Source organism: Rousettus aegyptiacus, unplaced genomic scaffold (genome assembly GCF_014176215.1).
Source record: "Rousettus aegyptiacus isolate mRouAeg1 unplaced genomic scaffold, mRouAeg1.p scaffold_m13_p_1, whole genome shotgun sequence".
NCBI lineage: Eukaryota > Metazoa > Chordata > Mammalia > Chiroptera > Pteropodidae > Rousettus > Rousettus aegyptiacus.
Genome location: NW_023416284.1, coordinates 73,506,507 through 73,521,257, shown reverse-complemented (window position 1 = coordinate 73,521,257; position 14,751 = coordinate 73,506,507). Strand labels below are relative to the sequence as shown.

The following is a 14,751-nucleotide window of genomic DNA, read 5'->3' as shown; positions in this document are numbered from 1 at the left end:
ATAATTGTTCACAGTAGTCTCTTATGATACCTTGTATTTCTTTGTTATCAGTTGTAACATCATCTCTTTAATTTCTGATTTATTTGAATCCTCTTTTTGCTTGGTGAGTCCAAAGATTTGTCTATTTGATTATCTTTTTCAAAGAACTACCTCTTAGTTTTATTTTTTAGTTTATTTCATTTTTTTTTTCTGTTCTATTCTTTATTCCAACTTGGGGCTTTACATATTTATTTTTTGGAGGGTCTAATTTGGTAAGGAAACCATATCATTCATACTCTAGCAAATGAGATTTTTATGGATGATAAATGCTTTGAAGAAAGTTAAAGCAGTTATGTCCATTGAGTGGAAGTATGGTCAGAGAAGGCTTTGTTGAGAAGGTGACATTTGACTGAGAAATGAATTATGATAAGGGAACTGCCAGAGGAAGAGAATTACAGGGGGAAAACAAGTGCAAAAGCGTTATTTAGGATATGAGTTGAAACCATTGCAGACCCCAGCAAGGATGCAGAGAAAGAAATACTGAAAATGAAGAAGAATTTTCATAGAGACCATTATGTCATTGAATGACAGGAATCTTCACTCTGTCCCTTTCTCTGTATTGGGTTACTTCTGTTTGACAGGCAATGGCTCTGGGGAACAAACACCTACATCATCCCATCTTGCCTTTGTGAATAGGACATTTATGATTCTCAAAAAGTAATTGGCATAAAGTTTAAAGGAATTGACTCCCTCTACATTTTGTTGCTTTTTAATTTCAACGATAATACATCAGAGGTTTCTAATAAACATGATGCAATAAAAATAAGCAGGCTAATGTTTTGATTCACTTAAGCAGTAATATTAATAATATATTTTGTATTTAGAGACTGTTTACCTTTTACTAACAACTGATTTTGGTTTTGTTTTGCACACTGTTGATTTACAAGCCTTTTTTTTTTTTTTTTTTTTTAAATCTCAAGACCTGTTTGTTGGTAGTATATTATTTCTTGAACTTTCACATAGTAATAAAATACTAGTCATTTCTTTATTTTTGCTCAATATCTCAAAGTAATTCATATAAACTTTGTTTTGAGTTTGAGCAAATTTACTATATTATAAATTTTTTTGTTGAGGTAAAATGCACGTAATAGAAAATCCACAGTATTAATCATTTTAAAGTGTACACTTTTCATAGTTTTCTTTCTAAAGGTTACGATAAGAAGGAAGGGTTCAGACTGCTGTTTGTTCCAAGCCTTTTTGCTCAGTGCAAAGTTAAAGATCATCACTAGGGAGAGAGAGGCCTCAGAATTTCTTAAGACAGTGAGCACTGGAGCCAGACCACCAGCCCTGCCTCTTACTTCCTCCTCTTACCTTCATGTCCTGGGCAAGCCGTCTCATTTCTTCATCAGTGCATTATCACACTAAATCTCTTAGAAGGCTGCCCATAATATAACAAGCTCAAAAAATGTAACTATAAGTACATTTGTCCCTTGGTATCCGTGGAATATTGGTTCCAGAACCCCTGTCCCCTCACAGTACCAAAACAACGGATGCTTAAGTCTCATATAAAATGGTGTGATTTTTGCGTACAACTTACCCATATCCTCCCAGTACTTTAAATCATCTTTAGATTACTTATACTACTTAATACAACATAAATATCATGTAAATAGTTTTTATGCTGTATTGTTTATGGAATAAACGACAAGGAAAAAAAATGTCTTTACGTGTTTAGTACAGACACAGCCGTCATTGGCCTAACTTCGTAGTACATGTCAGCAAAAATATAACATTTTTTTCCCCAAATATTTTCTCTTGGAGGTTGGATGAATCCAAGGATGTGGGACCTATGGCTATAGAGGGCGACTGTAAAGATAACAGTGGATTTCGCAGTAATGGCTATACCCTTTTTTTTTTTTTTATAATGGAACAGTTCTTGTTCAGACGAATACAGTTTATAGACTGGTGAGGATTATGAGGCAAACATGCAGACTTATTTTTATGCTCTTCATTTATTATTAATACTTTCTGTGCTTCCTGTCTTTAATCACAGATTCATTATGGATATGATTTAAACAGCACATGTCAGTGAACTTGAATCATAATTTCAAACTGATAACATCATAATCACAATGGGAGCTCTGTGGGTTAAGGTTGATGGACCCAACTGCCTTATGTGTTCATTTGAGAGATACTTGGAGGCTTTCAAGCTCTTTTTAAGGGAGAATCTGTTTAAGTAATTTTATTTATTGATTTTAAAGGATTCTTAGAAATTGGAGTTGATTGGGATATTTCGGACCAAATTTAGGGGAAATAATAAGTGCCCAGAGTAATGAGAAATTCTGTCTCAAATATTAAGCCATAGTTTGTTGGATTTTTCAGAAAATGTATTGTCATCAGGTTCTATTTTTGTATTTAAGGAATGTACTGGCTCATTATACCCTCTCTGGCTCATGGATGTCCCCTTCTCTTGTTTAAGCATCTTCTTGATGTGTTTTCTTGCATCTCACTGAGAAGCAATTCCGTTTTCCTCCCAGTTTATTGTTGGCCATGTAATTTTGTTTATGATGTTTTTGTTGCTGGTGGTTTTTCTTATACTGTGTACTCTGACTCAGGAAGCCCATCTCCTTTTCTATTTATGGTAATTACTAGAGAGCGTTTTATTTTGGCCCTTGGGGAGTGCCTGCTGTGTTTCTTTGTGCGGGCATGTGTGTTAAAATTGGAAAGTGTTTTCTTTGAGGTCAGGGCTTTTGTAAAATGGTCTGAAAAGTTTGTCAAACCCCAATTGTCCATTAAATTTTGTTTTGTATAGAATAATCTATTTTCTCTCTGCTTTCCGTTTTAAGTGTTTCTTCATCAACTCTAAGGATGAAATTGTTTCATTATATATTGGAATAACGAGATCTATTTTCTTTGGTGTGTGGAGTAGAGAAGGTCTTCTTGATAATCTGGGAATGTTATGGACAAAAAGGGGAGCAGTCAGGAAGCTCAGTCTCTCTCTATGTATTCTAGAGGTTCACTTGCCTGGAAACAAAAATGGATTTAGATGTTAAAATGGGCAGGAGATATCACAGAGTAGAACCTTACAGCCTTTGATGGCACAAGAAGAGGAATGAAAGCTTCAGCTTTGTCCTTCAGGTAACCTGGGGCCAGGGATTATTCTGCAGTAGCTTGAATTTTGGGTAGATGAGAAGAACTCAAAAAAGAACAAAGAAAGCCCCCCCCCCCCCCCGCCCCGTTCTTAGTCACAGTGTTGGATCAAACATGATCTACCTTTCCTGATATAATTAAAGCAGTGAGCAATCACATCTTCGTTTCCCATACTTGTACTGAGACATTTTTGTATTTATTATTGGTAAATTAGATCTTATCTCTGACTCATAGACATGAGGGTTTTCCTCAGTCATTTTGAGGTGCAGAAGCTTTGAGTAGTTGATAGCAGTTTGATTTAGTTCCTTGAAGTTAGTAGGTGCTCATTTTATGTGTCAGGGAAAGAAAGCTTTAGCATCAGCTAAAACTCTTGTTTTTCACGATTTTAGAGAATTTCAAGTTATCAGTTTTAGAGAATTCCTGTTAAGAAAAAAAACGTATCAAGACATTCTGTGTGCTCTATTAAATAGTTACCTGAGTTCTTTAGTTACATGGGTTTCATTTTTCTTTTTAAAGCTTTATTCCCTCAACAATAACTTAAGCTCCTAATGTGTAACAGGCTTGATGTTAGGGAGTTGTCAGTATTGATGATTGTAATATAGTGAGACTATGATTCTGTCAAGGGTGAGAGTATCACTAGATTTGGGGGAGGAGTGGTCAAAACTGAGCCATGATTCTGAGTTCATCAGAATCTCAGGGCATAGGCCACACCCTGAACAGTTAAGCCAGAATGTCACTGAGGTCTGTAAAGCTCCCTAGGGGATTTCCAGGGCAGCCAAGCTTAACAATTAGTATTCTAGACAAGTGTTTCTAGTGCTGCTGAAACTTGAATGTGAATCCCCAGCAATGGAGATGAGAAGGACTTGTTAGAAGATAGGAATACAGATTTCCTGTCTTCCTAATGAAGAGCGCTGTAAGGAGACAGAATCTTGCTTCAGGAGCTCCAGGTTTGCTGAAGGAGAAAAATCAAGGAGAAAGCACAGCTATAGGTATGGCAGCAAGGTGTGTGACTCATAGGTGGGTAAAATGAAAATGGTGATTACTTGGTGGGAATTATTTTCTGAGTTTTTCTTCCATGTCTTAGGATTTACTCCTTTAGACTTTGTACTGCTTTGCCCTTTTGATCCTGGCAGCCTTTCTGTCTGTGGGCCAAGCCAGTAACTGGCAGCCAGAAGTAGCTCCTTTTAGATGATTTCTGGAAGTGAAAACAGGTTATAGTTTGTCTTACTGCCACACAAGCCTTTGTGATTTGTGACCACTTGAAAAGTTGTCTGCATAGCCATAATGTTGCCTCTATGCCTCTAAGGGTATCTTGTGAGAATATTTTGACCACCTGTGAGAGCGAGCCTCAGGTCAGTGTATTCTCAGTTGTCCACCTCTGCCTAGGGGTGGATGTCAGTCATTTTCCCTATTTACATGTGAAGTCTATATAAAGAAAGAAGTCTATATATAAGAAAGACTGTGGTTGCTGTGTGTGTGTGAGAGAGAGAGAGAGAGAGAGAGAGAGAGAGAGAGACAGACAGACAGAGAGACACAGAGAGACACAGAGACAGAGATACACAGAGAGAGACAGACAGGCATAGAGGCAGAGACAGACTGAGTGATTTATGACTCCACCTGGCCAAATATGAACTTCTTACTAGTAGCAGCTGATGATCTCCAGCATCACCTATGTTGAGCAGTAGATTTCTAAGGCTTCCATTGTTGCCATGTTATTGAAAATTCATCACTTGTCAGTTAGGGCTATGATGTCAAATGTAGATTTTTTATAGAATGACTCGAGTAAGTGAAACATTCCTTTTATTCCTTCCATATCCAGTCCTCTGCAGTCATTCACTTTTTAGTTTAAAGCATCATTTTTCCTACGGCTCTGAAAACCTTAGCCATAAAACGACTTGTCCGGGGTCAGCCAACTCTTCCCTAACTTCAGTCTTAACTTTTAAATGAATAGGAAAACTCTGTTTTTCTGTCCTTTAATAAATTACGGTACTTAAACGTTGATTCTAGGTTTGATATATTTTTTTTTTTTTAACTACTGTCTGTGTTTAGATCTCTAGCGCTGACACATGGCCTGAACCTCTGACTTCTCCTTTAAGATCTAAAATAGGCAACTCAAACTCAGCACACATCTATAAAATAAACTTTTGGTTCCTCCCTTCTTTCTCTCCACTCTAAAGTGCTCTTTTCAGAAGTGCCCTCCTTTTCCCCAGAAGTGACTCCATTTACTGAGGTGAAAATTTTTGATGTTAATCTTTGACTCCTTTTCCTCACACTCCACAGTCAGTTGACTCAGCCTTCTAAATGTTTCTAGAAATGTAAGCAGTTGTCATAGCCTCTTACTACTACCCTGGACTTCACTGCTGGTGTAGGCAATTGCCACAGTTCTTTGCTTCTTTCCTTCATCCACTCCCCCCCCCCCCCTTGGTTTATTCTCCACATAACAGCCTGTGGAAGCTTTTAAAAATGTAAATCAAATTCTGATACTTCATTGCTTAGAACTCTCCAGCGGTTTCCCATTTAGAGTAAAAATTGTCATTTCCCCACTTCAGCTTTATTTTATCACACACATTGCCTAAGTGTAAATGGTAAATTTCTGCTTACATGCATTTTGTTTTTCTTACTATTATGAAGTGTCAGCATAGGAAGAATCATAACTTTGCTTCTAGATATCCCTATTTGCTTTCCCTTAACAGCTTTGCTTTACAAATGAGATTATACCTATGCCACGTCACCCTTTTGTGGGTTAGTTAGTGCTCATGACTTTGGGGAAGCTTTGTAACTCTGTAGGTAAGCATGAATCTTTTCATTGAACCCACACACTAGTACATCAGGCTTTATAGAGCTAAATAACTGCAGGAAATCTTATCCTGAGTTAAAGAACTGGCTCGGATGAAGGAACCAGTGAGGGTTTCCAGTTTTGTTATTAGGTGGCGGAAACAACCGTGATCTTTGCAACCATTTTGAAATAGTGAAAGCTTGTCATTGGACTAGCTGTGGATTAATTTATAAGAAATATATCAGTGTGAATACAATTGATATCTTGTACTTAACAGTCCTGGTCATGTACAATGATGCATTCTGTGCATATAGAACCAAGAGCTATGGGCAAACACTGAAACAGACAAAGCTGGTAAATTGAACCTAATTGACTGTTTCTGTGTTTCTTGGTACTAAAGTATTGATATGAAAAAGAATTGAGAATGAACTTTTATCCACGTCTAGGAGAGTGTTGTTCTTTTTTTACTGTTGCATTATAGTTGAAGTCAAGTCATCAATATTTAGTTAATAAACACCAGTAGTTCTATTTTATGGTATTCGTTTTGAGATGGGATTGTTGTGAAGATGAGAATTGTTGCCTCTACTTGAAATGCTCATTTCTTGTCAGTTAGTGGTCTTGAGCGATGTGGGGGAATTAAAGCCTGTACAGTAAGTTGGGTTGATTATAAGAGTTTTTGTAGACTGTGCTAAGAAGTTTGAAAATTCCTATCGGGATCTGTGGAAGGAGTGACATGGATTGATGGTTGAAGAAAGTCACTCATTGCAATGTGGCTGTGTTTTTAGAGAAACAATGTGGGCAGGATGATAGGAATAGGAAGGTTTCTTCTGTAAGGCTGGAGCTGAGAGCCTGTTTTATTTCTGTCCCCAAGGACTGAAGAGACAGACAGCCTTACCTCATTTAGTGAGTGAATGTGAGCAATGAGACAGGAGGTGCCAAGTCCTGCTTAGGATTCCAAACCCTGGGTGTCCAGAGGATAGCAGGGTTAATTGAGATAGTGTCATACAAGGAGGGTAGGTGAGGGGAGAGAGGAGATTGTCAAGAAAATGACTTTGTAGTCATGGATATTTAGATTCATAATTAGAGAATAGGAAGGGAAGAAGGGTCACAGGGAGGAGGAAACAGGAAAACCGGGGGAAGGGGGGAGAGTCAGGTTGCCAATAAAAAGTTTACATTAGATTTGGCAATTGTTTTTCAAGGCAGTGAGAACAGTTTTCACAGAAAGGCAAGGTGGAAGTTACATCTATTGCAAGGCTGGCTGGTGTACACTTGCAGTTTCCAAAGTGTGACCTCTGGACCAGCATCACCTGGGAGAAACTGGGGGTGAGGCCTTCCATGCGTGGTTTCTTATGCCCTGTAGTTGTTTCTCAGGAATGTACCAGTTGTCAATCTCTCCCATGGGTCACTCGTTTCACACTTGAAGAAACAGAATTCTACAGCTGGGATTTCAGGCCTCTCTTAACGCAAAGCCACTGTTCTTTTTACACTTTCCCACCTGTTAATGAGTGTTCACTCATATAAAATGAGTGCTAGACTCATCTTTATGTATTAGAGGAGATAGGTAACATGGCAGGTACTCTGGAGCCAGTCACACAGACTAGTCAGGATACTAGGCCATTCTGTCTCAGCACCTCAGGATCCTCGTTTAGAAATGTTTGTGTGATCATACTTCATAGGCTGGTTATAAAATGTAGAAGAGAATTTGTACAAGAAACAAGTGGTACGGGGCCTGCTACAGAATGTTCTGTCTACATTTATCATTAGTGGGAAGTGCTGTTTGGAAGAGGAAAAAGATGTTAAAATTGTTTGTGGAGACCCGAACCCTGTAATGACAGGGTGCAGACCAATCCCAGGGTGGTTCTTAAATCTGGGGAGGGCTGGAGGGTATGAGAAAAATGATGGATAAGGCACATTGAAACAGATGTGGCACAATGTCAATTTATGTTAAATCCAAGGATGAGGTTTATTTGTAGATTCTATTTTGAAATTTGAAAATTTTCATAAAATGGCCCAAAACAAACTTACTGGTTTATAATGTAGCATGACCAGCCAGTCCCCAGGGAATGTATACACACTTACACTTATTTCCTGATTGGGGGTTACTGCTGAGCCACAAAAGCCAGCAAGATAGTTAGTTATTGATTGAGCTCATAAAGTGACCCCAGCAGTGTCCTAGGGCCTCTGGGAAGAAACAGAAATGCAAAAATTGCCCAAACCCTTTGCCATGGCTCACAGGCCCATGACCTTGCGTGGCCCTGGCAGGAGGTGGGGCAGCAGTCAGTCTCATTGGTTTGGATCAATCACCCTGTTAGCCCTGGGGGTCTGGCCCGTTGAGGGCTGGCTTTTTGTCGTGTAATAGTGAAGGATTTGTTTTGTAGGGGATTCCGTAGAAAATGATTTGAAAGCAATGTGTGTCTTTTTAAAAAATTTATTTTATTATTAGTTTCAAGTATACAGTACTTGTGTTAGGGCTTACTTGTAGAGTGAAGAATCTTATACTTCATCCTCAGAATTTCATATACATTGCCTGAAAAACTGAAAGGCCAGATGTAACATAGGACTGGAATCGCTTTCCTAAGAGTTGTATGGGTGAATATCTTTAATGCAGATAGTTCTTACCTGCTTTAGACTCTGATTTTCTAGTTCAAGGAATTCAACTATTGCAGGATTTTCTTGCTAAATTGAGTAGAGCATAAAGGTAACACATATTTTGAAGAATCTCAGGTACATAATGAAATACATTAGCAAATAACGCACAGTCAATTGAAACTATCCAATTAAATGCAAATATATGCTCTAGAACAGTGCTGTCCAATAGAACTTTCTAGTAGGATGAGGGAAACATCCTTGCTGTGATCATTTTGGGAGGCTTGTGCTATGAGTGCTTGAAATGTGTCCAGTACAACTTAAGGAACTTAATTTTTTAACTTTAAGTTAATCGTAAATAGCCACATGTGACTAGTAGCTACTCTGTTGGTTGGTGCAGTTTAGAATATGCTGTTTGGGATTTTTTTGGGGTATTCTGATTAACATAAAAAGGCTTTAATGATTAAAAGGTCCAAATTGGTTAGATCCTTTGGAAACCTACTTATTAATAATTCATTCTCAAATGAAGTTGTACGATAGTTTGCACATTGGCATTGCTTATACTAAATCGTCTCTCATTCTGATTGGTTTTTCCAGGACACTGGTTGAGTATTTATTTGTAACTTGATTTTATTTTTTGCCCCTGTTCCTGCTACTGAAGGTAGAGCCTCAATCCAGATTTCTGCTGGATTCTTGGAGATAATCCTGCTGTAGATCTTGGGTCTTTTTTGATTTTCTTGAAACATACTGTCACATGAAGAGCTACAGGAGGGTTGAATGCTGTGTTGCGGGGCCCTCACTACCATTCCCTGACTGCACCATTAAACCGTGAACGTGTGGATGTTGCAGCCCATGCTGTTGCTGCCTTGACAACGGCGTTGTCTGACATGCTCAGACACAGAAGAGCTGACTTGGCAGCTGCCCAGCAGATTTTTATAAAGGCTCAGTTGGTGGCCAGAGATTCAGGCTGTCAGAGTTGTGTTATGCAATAAATCGTTTTTAGCAGAAGTTCTTAATCCAATTTCAGCTGTAGCTTTTTTTTTTTTTTAAAGTAGTCAGTAATCAAAGATAAGTGCACATTATTTAGTGGAAGTTTGGAAGAAGTAAAACTCTCCTTGCATAAGCATTTTCAGACTGTTTACTTTAACCTGGGAAACATGTCTGTCTGAGGAAATTTGCTGCTTGAAGTGCTTTTAATTTAGAGTCAAGGCAAAAGAATATCATTCACAAGTTCATAAATCAGTGGTTTCCTGGCTACTTATCTTATTTCTAGGTGTGAACATTCCCTCAGTTTCTTTTTGATGTTTAAGTATTGACAGTTGAAGCATTTTATGGAGTTTAAAAAAAAAGGATTAGCATTGAGTTGACTTAAGAGATTTCTAATGGAGAAATATTATTTTATTAAAAGGGAAGAAGCAGTAGTTTTAGCTTATGTCTAAGTTGTACCTTTCATATTTTTCAGTATTATTTATTTGTATGTTTATGGCTCTAAATCCTTGTATATTGACTCCATGCCAAGAACCAGTATCCCCCTAAATTTTTTTGGATGCTTTCATTGTTCCCTCCTCAGACTGTTGATGGAAGAGACTGTCATTTCAGACAGCAACAGATTGTATTAAGTAGGATGATTTAAGTACAGGTGTATGCAAACTTGTTTTGAAAATAAAAGGCCTTCATGTGGAGATTTTCAGTCATTTTCCCTGGAAGGAGGAAAGGGCTGTCAGTTCTTTCTCTTCACCCTCCTCATGGGGACCCAGTCTTTCAAATTTTGTTTTCTTCTTGGTCAGCTCTGTGAAGCTGTCAATCAGACCTGCAGTTCTCCTCCTCCCCACCATGTAGCATTTTGTGTTAATCCATCTTAGGGTGGTGGGGGGGGGTGAGTTTTGGAACTGGGCATTGCACTTCATATTCTTTTTAAAAGGGGTGCAAAATCACAAATCCCTTCTCTCCCAGAGCTGTGGCAAGGTGGATAGAAATAGGATATATGCATGTGGTGGCATTGGTAACTCATCCAGTGGCTCCTGTAATCCGAACACATAATTGTTATTTGTTTCGGCACTTGTGTACATTTTAATAAGGAAGTTAAGTGTTAGAAGGTCTTCCTACTGTGAACTTGAACATTCTCTTCCCTCCCAACCTCCTCATCTGCATCTGCTTCTTGTTCTGACAAGAGGCTGTGAAGAACATTTAACTTGCTTGTGGCCCTTTCTCTGGAAGCAGGAGTATTATCTGTGGGATGTAATGCCATCTGTAACTGTGCCTGTCATATGGGTTTTCTCTCTTCCCCACCTTCCATCCTCTTCATAATAAGCAGATTGACGTTTAAAACATTGGTACGACGTTCTGGATTTCAATTTAAAATGCAGATGTGTATCACTAGTCAATCCTGGTATGTATGTCTTCGATAGTGCCTTTATGTTTTATTAGGTGATATGGTTAAAAATGATCTCTGCCGTTGCAGACCTTTTATTTTTTTAATGGGTTCAGATCTGTGAGAAGGGACCTAGCATCATTAGTTGACCTAAGTACCAATTTCTACCAGTTGTCACCACATCATTATTAAAAATGCCATTGGTTAGGATGAAAAATTACTTGGTCACTCTACCTATGATGCATAAATCTCTTATGCAGTTTGGTCACAAGTAATTAACAGTCTTCCATTGGGCCCTATTAATTTTTAAATAGTTGTGATTGTTAGAAATGGAGTTTTTAAAAAATTGATCAGAAATGTGCTCCCCTGTAACCCAGGCATTTTCATCCTTGTTTTTCTTCTAAATAAAGATACCCTGAATTTGAAACCATAATAAAAACTTGAGATATGGACAAATTACATAAGGATGCTTTGAGCGATGACCTTAGAATTGATATTCTTTCTACTACACAAGGTAGTTAGTTGGAGAGGCCAATAAGAGAAAATCATTCCTCTTCCTCCCTTCTTTTGCTACTTCTCAGCTAGAGCTGTTGATCTTGAGTTGTTTTTGTTTTTCACATCATTTACATCCATCTCTTGACATTAGTCATTTTAATCTTGCCTTTGTTTAGTAGTCAGTGTGAGTTACACATTTGACGGTTCCTCTTTAGTAACAAATTTCTTAGTTTTGAAATTGGCTTCCCGGTCTGGCACCTGCCATGTTATGTTGTTGGCCAACTGACTAGGACTGACTGATGACTTGTACCAGCTCCTGTTTATGTCTCCAGCTGTGTGACCTTTGGGCAAGACCCTGAAACTCATTTCTAAAATATAACTAAGAACGTGTGATTACGTCCTTTCCCACCCATTTTAAACTAAAGGGAGAATACAGTGGTGAAGACTTTGTACTAAGGTCTGAGCACAGACCCATGAGCATTCCTTGAATGGTGGTGCTGAGTCCAGTGCTTAGCATGTAGTGAGCACCCAGCAGAGATGTTTGCTATCATTATAATGATTATCGTTTATATTTGTTATCACTTTTCATATTCCCCTATGACTCTAAGGGCAATCTACTCTGCCTAGCACCTGTTTTGCAAGCTTGACTGACCTGGGTATCTGTTTTCTTGCATTTGAGTACTCTGAAGAGATTTGAAAGGCCGTCTTGCTGACGAGCTGGCTGTCATTGGAGAGCAGCAGCCCACGAAGGCTCTACTTGAGCCTGTGGCTAAGTGGAGAGTATGACATTACAGTATTAGTGATCCAGTCAGTCCTGGGGTAGTAAATTAGAACTTGGTGAACTTATGCTATCCCGAATCAATAATCCAGTGTTTTAAGGTGAGGATCATGGAGAGACATTTCGAATGGCCAGCACATTTATTTATTTAGAATGCCTGAGTTCAGGCTTTGTTTAAACTAATAATCTTTTAAATTGACAACATCGGTGAAGATGGAGGTAGGTGAGAACTTAAGTACATTGAAAACGGTCACAGTTCAAGTTACGCACTTACCCCCATCCTTTTTCCATGAGTGGTTTTGAGTAGAAGACATGGTGGCTTGCACTCATCTGATCCTGCGTCTTCTTTTCTGTCTTGTAAAATAAACCTGGTTAAGGTGTAAAACTTAGTTCATACTTTCACGTGCACAGGACTTTCTGTTAGCGTCCTGTATTGAGGGTTTCCGCCCTCTCCCCTTAGCAATGAGGAGAGCATCACAGGAAAAGAATTCTACAATTGGGAACTGTGATTGTTGTCGGATTGGGGCCATCCTTTGGGTATCGTTGCATTGTAATGAAAAAAAAAATTACCCCCTCACCCCCCGCCCCACCTCTACCCACAAGAAACAAATACAGTTAACTGTAAGCTTACTGAGATCCTACAGTGTAATGCAGCTGCTAAAATTTATCCTAATTTTTGGGTTTGTGGATGGAAGTAGAAATGAACTTGTTGTACATGTTGGTCCTATTCTGGAACATTATTCACATGTCGGGACGTGTGTTTAATTCTGAGCGTCACATTTTAAAGGGAAGTCATCCTAAGCTTGGTAATCAGAGGATGAGGGTTGGAGAGAGGCCCGTGTTGCATAAGGAATGATTCTAGGAAGTAGCTCTTTTAAAAATTAAAAGGAAAAATAATTTGTTTTCCAATTACTGTTGACATATAATATTATATTAGTTTCAGGTATACAATGATAAAGAATTAGACATTTATATACCTTGTGAAGTGATCGGCATGGTAAGTGTAGGACACCACCCATGGAACTAGTGTTTCTTAGTTTGATCACTTGTTTTAGCTTAGTGAAGATTTCTCAGGGTATATTAATATAGACTTCTTTTTTCTGAAAGGAGAAATGGCAACAGTAGGTCAGTTTAGAAGTATTCATAGTGAGGTTTCACCTAATCCTTACCTTTGCCTGTATTCTGATGGGAATTAGAAAGTGATATGAAATAGGCATGGGATGGAGAACTACTTTGTGTAGTAGAGCTTCTGAAACTATCATGTGTATGAGAATCACCTGGGGAATCATCTTGAAATGCAGATTCTGATTTGATTAAGTGGGTCTGGAGTGGTGTCCAAGAGCCTGCATTTCTAACAAGATGCCAAGTGGTTTTAAGGTTCTGATTGTTTATGTCACTGGACTGCAGACTAGTACAAGTCTGGCCTGTTAGGAATTGTGCCACACAGCAGGAGGCGAGTGGCAGGCTAGCCAGCAAAGTTTCATCTGTATTTGCAGGAGCTCCCCAGCACTAGCATCACCGTCTTCAGCTCCACCTCAGATCATTAGGCGTTAGATTGTCATAGGAGCACTGGTTCCTGCCAAAAAGTTTGAGGATACTGGACTCTGGGGGACCACACTTGGAGTTGCAAGGATTCGGAAGGAGGCTATCAAAGGCTGTTTAATATCTAACCTGAACTGTGAGTTTTGGAGCTTGGTTACTTGGTGCTGACTCCAAGGAGTATGGTATCTTCATGGGCCTTCTTACTGTGCTCCTTTTTTTCACATGTCTTGTAAGTTGGAGTAACTAGAGTTATATTGTGCTGTATTTTTGCTTAAAAAAAAAAAAAGATTATGACCATAAGCATTCAGTTTTCAATTTTGACCTGTTGTCACTTTTTATAAGATTTGCAAAAGAAAATAAAACTGTCACTTTTAAAGGCATTATTACTCAGTCTTCTATTTGCTAAAGAAAGTGTTTTTTAGCAGTCAATAGCAAAGTGAATCTAGACTTGTGTGATTTTTTTTTTCCTTTTTCTTTTCCCATCCTGTCAACAGACCCAAACATTTTCATGTCAGTATTTGCAAAGCATTTGTTTTGGGGTTGGGGAAATACGAGTAAAAGATTGGGGGTGGCAATGAGGAAAGGGGGTGCATTGTCTGGGAGCTTGAATTTGATGGGCTATCAACCTAGAGGTTATCAAAACCCCAAATGGCAATAGCTGCTTTTAAGTCTTTAATGAAATTCCAAATAACTGACATACACTCTGGACTCTTGTATCTATCGATGGCCAAAACTCCTTATGTATCTTCTTTTATTAAGCTTATCAGTAGACCAGAATGGACAATGAACATTCTGGAGGAGAACAAGGACAGCTCTCTCTCTCTTCTCATTTCAGTGATTCCAAACCCGAGGAAAGGGAGAGCCAGGAGGCTGGAGGTGGTCTAGGAAGGTCAAAGGGGATAATCAGGATTTTTGAATACTCAGGCATGAGCAGGACATCGGTTGATTTGAAAATAGTGGTTTGAGAATGAATAATTAAATTTTAGGTTGGAGGAGAGTATAATGAGATACAGAGGAAAAGGAGCCTGTGTAGATGTGGTGAGGGAGGTAGGGAGAGAACAGTGAGGTATTACG

The 14,751-nt window shown here is 38.7% G+C and overlaps 1 protein-coding gene across 4 annotated transcripts in view; it reads left to right on the top strand.

Annotated features, from left to right (window-relative positions):
• Nucleotides 1–14,751, top strand: part of JARID2 (jumonji and AT-rich interaction domain containing 2) — a 240,290-nt gene that overhangs the window by 90,676 nt on the left and 134,863 nt on the right. For 2 of the 4 annotated variants that reach the window (XM_036236982.1, XM_036236969.1), the window contains exon 1: nt 1,059–4,118. The exons of the other annotated variants lie outside the window; for them this stretch is intronic. The gene's annotated coding sequence lies outside the window, so the exon portion shown is untranslated. Of the gene's footprint in view, nt 1–1,058; nt 4,119–14,751 lie in introns of those variants that run through there. 4 annotated transcript variants of the gene reach the window in all.